Source organism: Canis lupus, chromosome 11 (genome assembly GCF_048164855.1).
Source record: "Canis lupus baileyi chromosome 11, mCanLup2.hap1, whole genome shotgun sequence".
NCBI lineage: Eukaryota > Metazoa > Chordata > Mammalia > Carnivora > Canidae > Canis > Canis lupus.
In genome coordinates, this window is record NC_132848.1 from 38501143 (window position 1) to 38516649 (window position 15507).

The following is a 15507-nucleotide window of genomic DNA, read 5'->3' on the forward strand; positions in this document are numbered from 1 at the left end:
CTCTTTTCTAGTCACATATGACTACATTGCATTCATTTTTATTTCTATATGCCTTTTCTCATCTCTGTCTTGAATTCCTACACATTCTTAAACATGTGGAAAATTTCTAGCCTGTACTGAAAAGTCACTTCTCTGCATAGCTTTTATTTTCCAGAAAAGGAATGAATTGTCCCTGTCTGTATTTCCTTTGGAAGTAGTTCATAGGGTTGGCATTAAAGTGTGGTAGTAGATGTGTTCTAGAGTTAGACATGTTTGAATTTGAATCTCTGTGTTATCACCTACTAGTTGTTTGATATTGAGCCAATCTTACAACCTTTCAAATATTTCCTTCTCTGTGAAACAGAAGTAATAATGTTTCCTAGTTCATCAGATTGTTGTGATGCTTAAATGAGATAATGTGTACATTCTAGTTCCTGACAGGTATGTATTTGGTAAGTGCTACTTGTTGTTGCTGTTGTTCTTACTATTATTACCATTACCTTTAATATAGTTAATGATGTTCCAACAGTATCCTCCCCAGATGACGAATTCTTTGGGAACAAAGACTATTTCTTATTCAGTTTATCATAATTACTATCTAACAAACATTCTTGCACAGAGCTGGACAATAAGTATTCAGTGGATTTTTGCCAAATAAGTTATTTAACAAACAACTCCATTACCAGTTATCACTGTCTGTTTAATGTAGTCCATCATGTTATTAAAATAATTTTCTTGGCAACCATTGGTGATATCACACAATACTATTTGGTTTTAGAATATATTTTTTATTTATGAATACCACTCCAACATTTCAAGATTATTATGGAAAATAATGACATGGATTTTTTTTTTTAATGTTTAAAAAGACTTTTAAATAAGAATAGAAATCTCTCAAGGTTGATTATAATTTTAGGTAGGAAATGAACAGAGACCTAATTCACTCAGTGTTAGCAAAGAGAATTAGAGGTTTATACAACCATTGAGATGACTGGGGGAGGAAATGTCTCTTTTTTAGAGACATGGGAAGTACACAGACTGTTAGCCCAGCTTCTGCAGCACCATGGTGAGTTATTCTCAGGAGAAGCCCTGGAAGCCAAGGGAAGCTACTGCCAATGATTTGTGTTGTCTTCCCTTTGCAGAACAATGGTTTTCCCTTCTCTTCTGCTTTCCACATATTATGTATGTCCCTTTTATTGACTAATTTTAAAGGCAAAGGAATTCTGGGACATAAAATTTCAGTTTTTTCTCCTGAACTGCTGAAGCTAACACATTGCTAACTTGTACTAGGCAATCCATTTTCAACACATTTTCTAGAGTAAAAAGACAAAGCAAAAAATCAAAATACTTGAGAAAAATGAATTACCTGAGAAAAGTTATAATCCATTGTCAAGTGGGTCCTATTTGTTTCTTCATACACCAGCCTCTTCTTTGTATTTCTATTTCAGGTGTCATGGCTTCTAAGATCCTGGGGAAAGCTTACTACTCAGAGAATAATAGATGATATCTTGGTCACATTATGATGTTACTGATTTAAAATGCTGCCCATTCCTGGTTATTTTCCATATTTGCATGGAAAAAAATGTAGCTATGTTTATCCCAAATGTATAGCATTTTGAGAGCAGAGAGTAACTAAGTATCATCAATTTCTGTCAATTTCTTCTAATATTTCTTTCTACTATTTCATCACTTTCTCATGGTCACTGCACCACAACCCTAATCCAAATAATTAATGGCCTGGACTGCTGTTGAAATTTTTTTTAAAAAGATGTTATTTATTTGAGAGAGAGAAAGAAGGAGAGAGAGTATGCACCAGTGGAAGGGGGAGGGGCAGAGGGAGAAGGAGAAGCAGACCCCACCCTGAGCTGGGAGCCTGATAATGTGGGGCTCAGTACCAGGACTCCAAGATCATGACCTGAGCTGAAGGGAGAAACTTAACCAACTGAACTACCCAGGTGCTCCTGGTGCTGAAATTTTTTAACAGTGGACATACATCTTTTTTGCACATAAACATCTGCTAGAGTAAATTTTTTCCAGATGAAAATCTTATCTCTTCACTTTTAGTAAAATAACCTTTAAAATTACCTCTTAAAAAATAAAATAAAATAATCTTTTAATATATTCTCATTCAAAAAATAAACAAAATATTTTTTGGATTACAAAATTAACACAAGCTATTAATAAAACACACAAAATTATTAAAAAATTCTATTGCAGAAGTATCCATTGCTGTAACTGTAGTGTATATTTTTTAGATGTTTTTCTATGCACTCATATATGCACATATTTCCAAATTAGATAGCAGTTAACATATTCCTCAGGAAAGTTAACCAATATGTTTACATTTGGCAATTCATTATGAATATTTTCAGTGTCAATAGCTTATAGGATTAATACTACAATGTTTGATGGCTAGGTACTTCATACTGTCAGATCATAGGGTCTTCTGCATTTTTATCACCTTAAGCAGTATTTTGAGTAGTGTGTGCAAACATACAGAGTGATGAATGAACACGTTGAGGAATTGTTGGCAATAAATATGTAACTTCATTATATTTTATAGGAGGTAGGATTAAGATATTGATGAAACTAGAAAAATAAGCTACGGTTGAATAGTGAAGAGTCTATATGCTATAAAGCTGAAGAATATGAAAAAAGTTAAGTGTGATTTATGTTAATCCTGGCTATAATTTGTCCCCAAAAATGTAAGTGCATATTATTTTTTCACAAAATTTATTCTTCTTTTGAGTTGTTAGAAGTTTAGTCATGTAAATTTCTCATGGAAGTGAAATTCACATAAAATAAAAGTAACCATTTTAAAGCATGTGATTCATGGGCATTCAGCACATTGACAATGTTATGTAACCACCACTTAATATCACATTCTAAAATATTTTCATCACCTTCAAAGAAAACTCCAAATTGATTACACAGTTGATTCCCATTCTCCCTGACTGCTGGTGCCTGACAACTATCAGTTTGCTTTCTATCCTCTGTGGATTTCACTATGCTATTTATTTCACATAAGTGGGATAATGAAATATGTGACCTTTTTGTCTGACTTCTTTAACTTACCATAAAGTTTTTAAGGTTCATTCATGTTATAACATATGTCGGTACTTGGTTCTTTTTTATAGGTTAATAATATTTCATTGTATATACCACATATTATTGATTCATCCATCTGTTGAGTGGAATTGCTGGATCATATGGCAATTCTGTGTTTTGCACAGTGGCTGAGACATGTTGCATCCCCACCAGCAGTATATGAGGGTTCCAATTTCTCCATTTCCTCATCAACATTTGTTATCCCCTCCTTTTAAAATTATAACTATCCTAGTGGTGCAAAGTGTGTCTCATTTGGTTTTTATTTTTATTTTCTTAATGATTAGTGATGTTGAGTGCTTAGTAGCTATTTATATATTTTATTTAGAGAAATATCAATTCAAATACTTTGCCCATTTTCAAAATGAGTGGTTTATCTTTTGTTGTTGAGTTCTGAGAATTCTTTATATGTTCTGGATATTAGACCCTTATTAAACACATGATTTGCAAATATTATCTCCAATTTTATAGGGTATCTTCCACTTTTTTAATAATGTCTTTTGATGCACAAAAGTTTAACATTTTGATTGAGTCCAATGTATCTATTTTTTCTATTGCTACTCTTCCTTTTTGGTGTCATATGAAGAATCCATGGCCAATCCAGCATCATTAAGATTTACACTTATACTTTCTTCTAAGAGTTGAATAGTTATAGCTCTTGTATTTGCATCGTTGATTCATTTTTAGTGATTTTTTATAGATGGTGTGAGGTTGCAATAAATTAATTCATTCTTTGCATATGAACATCCTGTTGTCTCAGCATCATTTGTTGAAGTGACTATTCATTCCTCTATGAAAGATCTTAGCAATCTTGTCTAAAATCATTTGAGTTTATTTCTGGAATGAATGAATAAATATATTCTGTTGGTTAATAGGTCTATCCTTATGCCAGTAACACATTGTTTGATTCCTCTTTGTTGCTTTCTAATTAGTTTTTTTTTTTTTTTTAAAGATTTTGTTTATTTATTTATGAGAGACACAAAGAGAGAGGCAGAGACATAGGCAGAAGGAGAAACAGGCTCCATGCAGGAAGCCTGATGTGGGACTTGATCAGGCTACTCCAGGATCCTGCCCCGGGCCAAAGGCAAGCACTTAACAGCTGAGCCACCCAGGCTTCCCTCTAATAAGTTTTTAAGTCAGGAAGTGTGACTCTTCTTTCTTGGTTCTTCTTTTTCAAAATTATTTTGGCTCCTCAGAGCCCTTTGTAATTCTATAGGAATCTGAGGATTGGTTTTTTGTTTCTACAAAAGGTCCATTGGAATTTTAATTGAATCTGTAAATTCCTTAGGGTAGTATTGTGATTTTAACAAGATTATCTTCCAACCACAAACACCAGATGCATTTACATTATTTAAGTTTTCTTTATTTTATCAGTGCTTTAGAGTTTTCAGTGGACAAGTCATCCACTTCCTTGGTTAAATTTATTCCTAGACATTTTATTCTTTTGAATGCTGTTGTAAATGCAATTGTTTTCTTAATTTCATTTTTAGATTGTTCATTACCGGTGTTTAGAAATGCAGCTGACTTTTGCATGCTATAACCTGGCTTAATTTATTTATTAGCTCTAACAGTCTCTGTGCATTTTTATTCCAGCTTTAAGCTCATGACATCTGCAAATAAGGATACTTTTACTTTTTCCTTTGAAATTTGGATGCCTTTAATTTTTTTCTTGACTAATAACCCTGGCAAAAGCAAACATTCTTGTCTTGTTCCTGATCTTAGGGTGAAGGCTTTCAGGCTTTCACCATTGATCATGAAGTTAGTTGTGGATTTTTCATTAATGTTCTTTACCAGATGGAGGAAAATTCTGTTTTCAGTTTGTTAAGTGTATTTTTTCATAAAAGATTGTTGGATTTCACCAAATTCCTTTTATGCCTCAATTGGGATAATTCTATTTAAAACATTGATTCTATAGATGTGCTCATGAAATAAGTCCTATTTGGTCTTTGCAGTGTCCTTGAATGTTTGTATTCCCTCTCACCCCCAATTCACCTGTTGAGACACTAATCTCAGTGTGTTGGTATTTGGAGGCAAGGCTTTTGGGAGGCAATTAGATCACGAGGGTGAGCCCTCATGAATGAGATTAGTGTCCTTATGAAGGACACCAGGGAACTGGCTTTTTATCTCATTCTGCTCTCCTCTATGTGAGGGTACAATGACAGCTGGCCATGTGCAAACCAGGAAGCAGGGCCTCACCAAGAACCTGACCCTGATGGCACCCAGATCTCACACTTCCAACCTCCAGAACTATGAGAAGTTTATGGTATTTTGTTATAGCAGTCTGAGCTAAGATAGTTGTGCTATTAATGTTTTTAATATACTGCTGGATTTGCTTTGTTAGTATGTGAGGATTTTTACATCATTATTTATAAGGGATTTGATCTGTAGTTTTCTTTTCTTACGTTGTCTTTGTCTGACTTAGGTATTAAGATAATGCTGTCCTTAAGGAATGAGTTAGGAAGAGTTCTCTCTTCTGTGTTTTAGAAGAGTTTGAGAAGACCCAATAGTATTTCTTCATTAAATGATCAGTTGATTTCTTCAGGGAAGGCATCTATTCTTGAGCTTTTCTTTCTTGGGAGGTTTTTGATTACCAATTCCATCTCTGTTCTGGTAATAGGTTATTTGGATTGTCTGTTTTTTTTTTCTTGAGTCTGTTTATGTAGTTTGTGTGTTTCTGGGAATTTGTCCAGTTATCTGTGTTGGTAAACAACTATTTATAATATTCTCTTATAATTTTTTATACTTCTATTTGTGCAAGATTGGTAGTAAAGCTTTCTCTTTCATTTCTGATCTTATTCAGTTTACTCTTCTGTGTTTTTTCCCACTTAGTAGAGCTAAGTGCTTGTCAACTTTATTGATCTTTTAAAATAACAACTTAGTTTTTCTCTATTTTTTTGGTATTGTCTATTTCATTTATCTCTGATCTTTTATTATTTCCTTCTTTTTGCTGGCTTTGATTTTAATTTGTTCTTCTTTTTCTAGTTCCTGAAGGTGTACAGTTAGATAATCAATTTGAGGCCTTTCTTCTTTTTAAACATAGGTGTTTATGGCTCTAAATTTCCCTGTGATTTCTTTTTTGATCCATTGGTGAATTATTAAGGGACTATTAATAATTATTAATTTCCATGTATTTATAAATTTTTCAGTGTTCCTGGATTGATTTCTATTTTCATTTTATTATTGCTAGAGAAGCTATTTTGGATGATTTCAAGATTTTTATATTTGTCAAGGCTTATTTTGTGCCCTAATATATGATCTAATCTGGAGAATGTTCCATGTGTCCTATTATTTTTAGGAAAAAAGACAAACATCTTAACATGTCCTACCAAAATAAATAACCTGGCCCTTAACTATTCCTCTAGCCTTATTTTGTACTTAACTCCCCTTACTCTCATTGCTTCTGCCATACTGCTTTCTTTTATGCCCTCAGATTTGCTCAACTTCCTCTCACTAATGGGCTTAATACTGGCTGCTGCTTCTTTCTGGCATGCTGTTTTCCCCCTAACTAAAATCCACATTATAACCTCTTATTGAACCACATTCTTCTCTTTAACAGAGCATTTCACAGTTGAAACATTACATTTATTTCTGATTATCTGATTCATGCTATTTTATCCACTGGACTCTAAATTGTGATAGCAGGAATCAAGTTTATTTTGCCTCTTATTTTGTCTCCAGAGGCTAGTACAGTTCTTGGCACATAATAAGTTCTCTATGAGTATTTGTAGAACACATGTATAAATGAAAGTAAAGGATGTGAATCTTCAATCTTCAAATTGCACCAACTATTCCAATTTTATTTAAGTCTGGTCACTAAACCCAAACATAAAGAAGGGAGTCTAAATGATTAAATTGGCAACTATTTTTCAACACATTCTTAGAATTAATATACAAACATAGTTTCACTTGGAAGGAATGATTTCTTGATGGCACCATTTACTGAGTTATTTGATATATTACATGTATTCTTATGGGAAATTTAAATGCCTATTGTGCAAAGCATTAGACACAGCATATAAAAAATTATTTGATAGTACGTTAAGCATTCAGTTTTTCTCCCCTCATCTTACTTCTCCAATCAAAGCATTTATAAACTATAATCAAAGCTAAGATAAAGGGGATGACTTTTGGATTTCTTTGAAACTGAAAAATTCATAATTTTATCTTTGTGCCACAGAATATGAAGATATATCTAGGAAACACTTTACAGATAATCCAATACTCCCTCCTTAATTTACAAATGTGTAAGTTAAGGTTGAGACTGACTAAATAATTATTTGAAGGCACAGAGCTAGGAATTTAATCCCAAATTTCTAAAACCCTTAAGAAGACATATTCATTATAAAGTGTTGATACCATCATATTTCTCAATTCATTCAATGAATATTTATAAGTTTATTTTCCTTATATTAAAAAAAAAATGTGAGTGCTTCTGGTTTGAACCATGAGGTAGTATGAGGTAGTAATAGATTTCAGATCTTTTAGATCTTCCCACTACAAACCAGGAGAAAACAGCCATATTCAGGCACTGGAGGAAAGACAGCATAGGGCTGGGATCCTTAGGAGAGGGGAATGTCATGAGACAAGTTTCACATGTCCTTGGCTTTCTTACTGGGGGTGCTTTGCAAGCCATGCCATAGGGCATTCAAGCCCAGAGTCTAGTGGGAATACTGGGTGGAGGAAGCACAGAATAAAGTTCAGGGTCACTGAGGTGCCTAGGAACATAAGGAACATGACATAAAAGAAGGTGTCCAGAAGACGAGTTCTGTATAGGAGTTTCCTTGAATTTTTACCCAAATACCAGCACTACATACATGGAATAAGACTCCCTAAAGTCCTGCAGGGAAGAACTACTAGGGCTGTCAGGGTCACACAATGCTGGCAGATGCTGGAGAGCTGTCTTGCCATAGTGAATGCCACAGGCATCCATTTGAGAGCACAACAAGGCCAGAACACAGGGCTATACTAGTCACAGAGTAAAGGATGCTCTCGACCAGTCTAAAAATTAGCACGATAGAATATAATAGAATGAAGCTGATTAGCCAATAAATGAGTAAAACAAATTTAAATATTATCATAAGGAAGGTAACATAAACTCTCTGCAACATAAAATCTACGATTTTCAGAAAGCCATAGAAAATGACTATCCCAAGAGATGTTGGAATTATAAAGTAAGGGCTTCTAAACAGTACTAAGCCTGGGTGGCTCAGTAGGTTAAGCATCTGACTTAATTTCAGCTCAGTTCATGATCTTGGGGTTGTGAGACTGAGCCCCATAATGGGCTTCACACTGGGCATGCAGCCTGCTTAAGATTCTCTCCCTCTCCTCTGCCCCTCCTCACACCTCTGTTCTCTATGTCTAAAAAAAATTAAGTAAATAAATAATTTAAAATTTAAAGCAATTATCAATGTATTCAAGGTTTAAGGGAAAGGGGGATAAAAAAATGACAGATGAAGACTCAGCATAGAAATTCACATTTAGAAAAAGAACCAATAAAAATTCTGCATCAGCAAAACACAATATCTGAATTGAAAATTTTTTTCTGATAGGCTTAATGACAGATTAGATAAGTACAGAAGCCAGATTAGTGGGATTTGAGATGGGGTAACAAAAACTGAAGCAGAGAGAGAAAAATAACTAGAAAAAATCAATGGGACATGGTCTAACATATTTGTGACTGGAGTGCCAGAAAGACAGGAGAGAGAAGTTGAGGTAGAAAAAAATATTTACAGAAACAATGATTGAGAAGAGTCCAGATTTAATGAAAAACATAAACCTGTAAGTTTAAAAGCAGGAAAACACAAACAAACCACAATATTTTGGACTGATGTAAACAGACAAAAGGAAATCTTAAAAGCAGTCAGAAAAAAAAACCACATTTGCCATATTTGATACAGGGGAACAATAATAAAAATAACTGCTAAACATTCATCAGAAACAGAACAATCAGAAGGACAGTAGAATGACTCCTTTTAAATAGCAATATTAACCTTGAATTCTCTATTTTGCAAAAATGACCTATAAAACTGAAGGAAAAATAAGAACATCTCAGATACATAAAGGCTGAAATCATTTGTCTTTGGGAAACCCACTACAAGAAATCCAAAAAGAAGTTCGCTAAAGCTAAGGCAAATTGCAGCAAATTGAAACTTGTGTCTACAGAAGGAAGCAAAGAGCACTAGAAATGATAACTATGTAAGCAAATACAAAATAGTCCTTTTCCTTATTTCTGTCCTTTTTTTAAATTATTATTTCTAGCTGTCTTAAAGGAAAGCTGTTTAAAGCAAATATTAGACACTCTATTCTGGAGTTTATAATGTAGGTAGACATGAAACTCCTATATGAGAGGTAAATGAAAGTGCACTGCTGTAAGATTTTTAAATTACAGCAATAATATGAATTAAAGGTGAATTGAAATAAATATGCATGCTATAATCTCTAAAACAATCTATAAATATGAAGCAAAAAGTGTAGCTTAAAGGTCAACAGATGTCATAAAGTGAAATATTAAAAATTGTTTCAGTGGTGCCTGGATGACTCCCTCAGTTCAATGGCCAGCTCTTTGTTGGGCGCTCTGCGGCAACACAATCAGGGTCCGGAGGGTAAGGGGATGAGGAAAATAAAAGAAAAGTAAAGAGATGGGGACAGGAGGGACACAGTGGATGATGTCCAAGCAGTGTCAGCTTTATTCAAGGTTTTACAGCATTATATAGCATAAGCAAAACAAAGATAAAGAAGTGTCCATTCTTAGCACATTTGTGAATCCCTCCAAGCTTTCCCTTTATCAGCATGCAAGACAGACCCACAGGCGCCAGAAGATTTAGGGTTCTGGTTAATATATAAGCTTGTTGCTCCAGGTGTATATACCTCGAAGGAACATTATATATGGTTAACAGACCAGCAAGGACAGCACAGACCCTTATTTAAGTTTATGACCAGGCCAGAATAAATTGTATCTATTGCGTTATGTGGGTGATCACATAAAAGCAAATTCTGAAAACCATTGCTCAAGCCCTTTCTCAAGTGTCAGGCTCCCTAGCCTTTTGAGTGAATGAGGGATGCAAGTCCGAGCTTGGTTTGGTTTAGTAACTCTAGCTAGTCCGTGGCCGTCCACAGCTCTTGATTTTGGCTCAGGTAATGATCTTGAGGTCCTGGGATCAATCCCTGTGTGAGGCTCCATGGTCAGTGGGGAGTTTGCTTGAGGATTCTCTCTCTCTCTCTGCCTCTGCCCCTCTCTCTGCTTTCTCTCTCTCTCTCTCTAAAAAATAAAGAAATCTTTAAAAAGTTTGCCAAAAGTAGGCAGAGAAAAGAGAAAACAATAAATATAAAGCAAATTAAAAAGAAAAATGGTAGACTTAAAACATATAAAGACATATAAATATCACAGTGAATAAAAATGGACTAAATACACTATTTTAAAAGCAGTGATTATCAGACTGGATAAAAAAGTGAGACAAATGCTATTTGAAAATATATATACTTTAAATAAAAAGACACAGATTGTTAGGAGTGAAAGGATAGAAAAAATACCATGCAAAAACCAACCATAAAAGTTTTAGACTGATTTTTCTATAAGACAAATTAAAATTCAAAACAAGAAAAATTTCCAGAGATAGATACTTCATTATTATAAAGAATCAAATAGTAAAAAAAGTAAAAAATTCCTAAATGTGTAAGCACTTAATAACATATGCAAACAGGCATGAAGAAAGCATTGTTAGGTCTAAGAAGAGAAATAGACAAATTCAAATACACAGTGGAAGAATTTTTTGTACCCTGTTCTCTGTAATGAGTGTAACATGTAGACAACAAATTCAGTAAAGAATCTGAGAATCTGAACTACCTACCACCTTGACCTAACTGAAAATTATCCAACACTATATTTTTTCTAGTTTACGAAGATACATTATTATGCTAGGACATAAAGCACAACTAGATAAATTTAAAAGGATTGAGATCATATAGGACTTGTTCTCTGCTCATAGCAAAATTAAAATAAACACAGTAGCAAAAAGATACCTGGAAAATTACAAATACTTGATAGTCAAGTAACATGCCTTTAAGTAATCTATGGTCCAAGGAAGAAATCACAAGAGAAATTAGGAACATATTTTGTATTGAAAATTAAAACTCAACCATATCAAAACTTGAAATTTATATTTTTAAATGATTAAAACAGAAAAAAAATGTTTAAAATAAAAGATCTTAATCTAGGAGAAGAGCAAATTAAATTCAACATAAGTAGAAGGGAAAAGTAGTAAGGATAAGGGGAGAAACCCCCAGGGGCTTCTCTAGTGGTTCACACAACACTGCCCCTAGTGTCTCTATGATCTGTCTGGGCCACTTTGGTGAGCAGATTCAATCCAATATGGGGAGACCACTAGTCAAGTCTCTGGACACAGTTGGTCATCCATTTCCCCCTTTCATTTTGGACTTTCAAATATAGAAGAAACACTCCCTAAACACCCAGTTTCTTTAGGGGTATACTTTCAACCACAAGATTGTCCTGCCAAGGATCACCTCCTTTAGGCTGGCAAAGTCTAAAACCCTATACCTTTCTGTCTACAGCTAGTCAATTGACTCTTACTAGCATGAGAACCTATAAGCACTGGAACAGACCTGAGGGTGGAGAGGGGTGAATGCCTCCTTAGCAGATGCCCTGGTGCTGAAGGCCTACAGTTTAAGTTTCCTAGCCCCAAATTCTGCAGTCTTGTTAGTACCCCATGGGTTTTGAGACGTTAGTGCTCTAGTCTCAGGCATGGAAGAGTCAACAATAAGATAGTGATTAGTTAAGTTATCCTTCCTAGATCCAGGATATTAATGTTTAATGAATTGATGAATTATAAATAACAATTTAATGTAATAAATCAATGTAATTATACATTAACATAATAAATTAATGAATCTAATGTTAAATAGGTTGAGCATAAGAACGGTTTTAAGGGACCCTTAAAGAAGGACGTAAAATGTAGAAGTTTCTGCCAGCATAGGTATTGGGGAAGATACTTGTGAGCTGGAGTCCAAGGCTTTCCGAGTCATATTGTAGATGAAATTTTCATCTTCTCATAAAGCAGTCTTGACTATACTAGTCTAAATGTGGACATTTTACACTTGGGGCCCTCACACATTCACATTCCTACTCTTCTGCATAAGCTCAAGGGATCTCTCAACTAATAAATCAGGCAGGGGAGGGGGAACTTCTGATTTCATACTTAAAAAAAAAAAGACCACTTCAAAGTTAAAAAATACTTTAAAAATCTTTTAGAGTAACCTTTAGGCCAAAACAGCTGTTTTATATTGGCATTCCACTTCCTACCATCTAATCACGGCATACACAGGGTAGAGCTGAGAAATAGTGTGCCAATACAAGGGATACCGATGAGATAGTTTACAAGAACACAGACGTTGTTACTCTATAAGACAAACACCATATGATCTCACTCATATGTGGAATTATAGAAAGTAGATGAACGTCTGTGAGGGAGGGTGGAAAGGAGAGAGGAAAGAAAACCATAAGAGACTCATAATGATAGAGAACAAACTGAGGGTTGATGGAGGGAGGTGGGTAAGGGATGGAATAGATGGGCGATCGGTATTAAGAGGGGCACTTGTTATGATGGGTGCTGGGTGTTCTATATAAGTGATGAATCACTAAATTCTACTCCAGAAACCAATATTGCATTGTACGTTAACTGACTAGAATTTATTTATTTATTTTTAAAAGTTGTTATTCTATAAAACCTTGCCCCAGCCCTCACCCCTCCCCTGGCATTCACCCAGCTGGGAGTTGGGTCTTATTTTTTTTTCATGCTTCTTGAGTGACTTCTTAAGTAATATTTAAAAACCCTCTACATACATGTTTTAAAAGGCTCTTGAGTGGCATGTCAGAGTCCTCTGCATTCACCTTCAATTTCTTGCAAGGTCAGGATATCCAGCTTCCAAAACACTCCATATCAGCCTCAGCCACACCTAGATTCTCTGAGCTACAAAGGTGGGTTGTGAAGTCTTGATTGACTCTCCTTCCTTCCCACCTCAAAAGAAAGACTCCATTAACCCCAAGTGTCTCATTCAAATTCCAATCCAGTGCAAAGGTAATCACATATTGCATTTCTGGCACATCCCTTGCTTTTAGCTTATGCACAATTCAACATGGTAGCTACCACAGCATTCTAGGACATAAACAGGTTGAGACCAGGAAATATCCACCATAAGGGGCCAAAAGGAAGAAAATCATCTTGCCACACAGTCTGAATGGTTTCCCTTTGGTTGAGAAGGAATTTAAAATGAGGCTTTAGCTTCTTGTAAAGTTTACCATTATATTTACTCAAGCTACCACCTTGATAAAGTTTTTAGAGCTAAGAAGGGTTGTTAAACCTGTAACCTGTAATATAATTCACATTTATAAAGGTAGGGAGGGGAAAGGATCTAAGACTTCAGGCCTTCAAATACGTTGGAAGAATTTCTCCTAGTTCCTACCAGCAGCTCTGTTAATCACATCATGGCAGAAAATACAGAGCTGTTATGATATTGTACTTAGAAAGCTAGGCTTCACTCAGTAAAGTACCTGATAAACTTAGGTTGTTGAATTACAATGGAAAATCCATTGTACACACACAAACACACAAGAACTGGCGACTATTCCATCCTCAATTCCTGGCACTGCTGAGACACAAAGTAAAACAGTGAAGGATACTTAATCCCTAGAGATATTTTGGCTGTGGTGATTTTAAAGGCGCGTTAGCCCTTCCTGGTACTGCGGGTGGAGCCAGAATTGTGTAAATATGGGTGTTGCAGGGGGCCTCCACAAAACAGGACCACAGGCTCTTCAGATGTTGAGTGTGAGACACCCACCTTGTGAAACCTTTATATGGGGATTTTACACCTCTTCTTGGTAATAAAATCAAACCTGTTTTTACACCAAGGAATTCCAACACAGAAATTTCACATATGAAGGACTTTCATGCATAGGGGAAAACTAAAAACTCTCTTCTCACAGCCCTGCCTCACTGTAGCACAGCAAGGGGCTACCATTTCCCATTCACTGGATGTAGCGGCTCTGCTCCTACCTGTCAGATGCATTTACAGGACCAGGGGGCAGGACTTGCCACTGGATGGCTGTGAGGGAAGGGGAGGATAGGAGGAAAAGAAGGCAAGAAGCTTAAAATGAACTTCAGAGTTGCCACATCTTCTATTAGATCTTAAAGCATTACTAACTTGAAGCCTACATAGACAATGTCTCTTTTGTAATTTGTTTCTTTTGTAAAAAGAATTATGCTATGCCCAGTAACAATTCAAAATAGCTAAATCAGACAAAACTGAAAAAGATTTTGCCTTCCCCCCTCTTACCAGCTGTATATATGGGAGATGAAAGTGGATAGGACCAAGGCAAGGAGCCTGAGAGGGAAGGTATTAAATTTTTTAAGTAAATTGAAACTGAAATTATAAGTGAGTTGGATTTAGCGAATGGATCAATAAGACATGATTCCTACTACTGAACAGAAGTTTTCAGGTCCTGTCTACTCTTTGGGTAGATTTTTGACAGCTTGGTGAAATGAATGAAGGTTTATTCCCGATAGATTCATCAGGACAACCCCACCAAAGCACCTTTGGAGGACAGTGATAGTAAGTGGCTAGCAGTACACTGCTCTTGCTGGTTGGGTCCTTCCTTCCTCCTTTCTTCCCATCTCTCTTGAAGATGCTGCATTTTTGTAGTTTCCAGAGAAGAGCATGAGAAACAAACCACCCTAAATATGGGATGATGGGGGCACAATGGTGAATGTGGGAAGTAATCTCCACCCAAATGCAGTCATGGAAACTGAGGCTGATTTATCTTTGTCCTTTAGTGATGAGGAATTGAATTTAAAAGGAAGAAAAAAAATTTGTCTATGAAGTATTCAAATGGTAGGTCATTTTTCAGAGGATCCTTGAGTTATAAAAAGTTTGAGTTAAGAAAAAAATAAGCCTTTGTAATTTTTAAAAATGATCTGAACTACTATAAGTCCACAAGCAATGGCTCAGACTTGGTGCTTTTTTTAAACCCTAAATCATAAAACAATGTACTAGTTTTTCTTTATTGGGAGCATTAAATCAATTTGGATTAAAATTTTAAATTATTTTAATTTGTTTAATGAATTAATTTTGTGACATTTTAATCTTCATCAAAAGTCTTTAGATTTCAACTTTTTAAACCAGATTTTAAAATGTGTCTTTTTACCAATAAAATTAATGAATATTCTTTTTCTCTGCCAATGGCCTTTCTGCAGCAATTAATTATTGGCCTATTGTTAATTTTATACATCTTTATAAAAATTTTTTTTAAAGATTTTATTTATTTATTCATGAGAGACACACAGAGGGAGAGAGGCATAGACAACAGGCAGAGGGAGAAGCAAGCTCCATGCAGGGAGCCCGATGTGGGACTTG

General features: G+C 35.2%; 1 pseudogene; it reads right to left on the minus strand.

The window, feature by feature from the left end:
* The window catches only part of LOC140642200 (casein kinase II subunit alpha pseudogene), a 30922-nt pseudogene that overhangs the window by 12525 nt on the left and 2890 nt on the right, over positions 1 to 15507 (minus strand).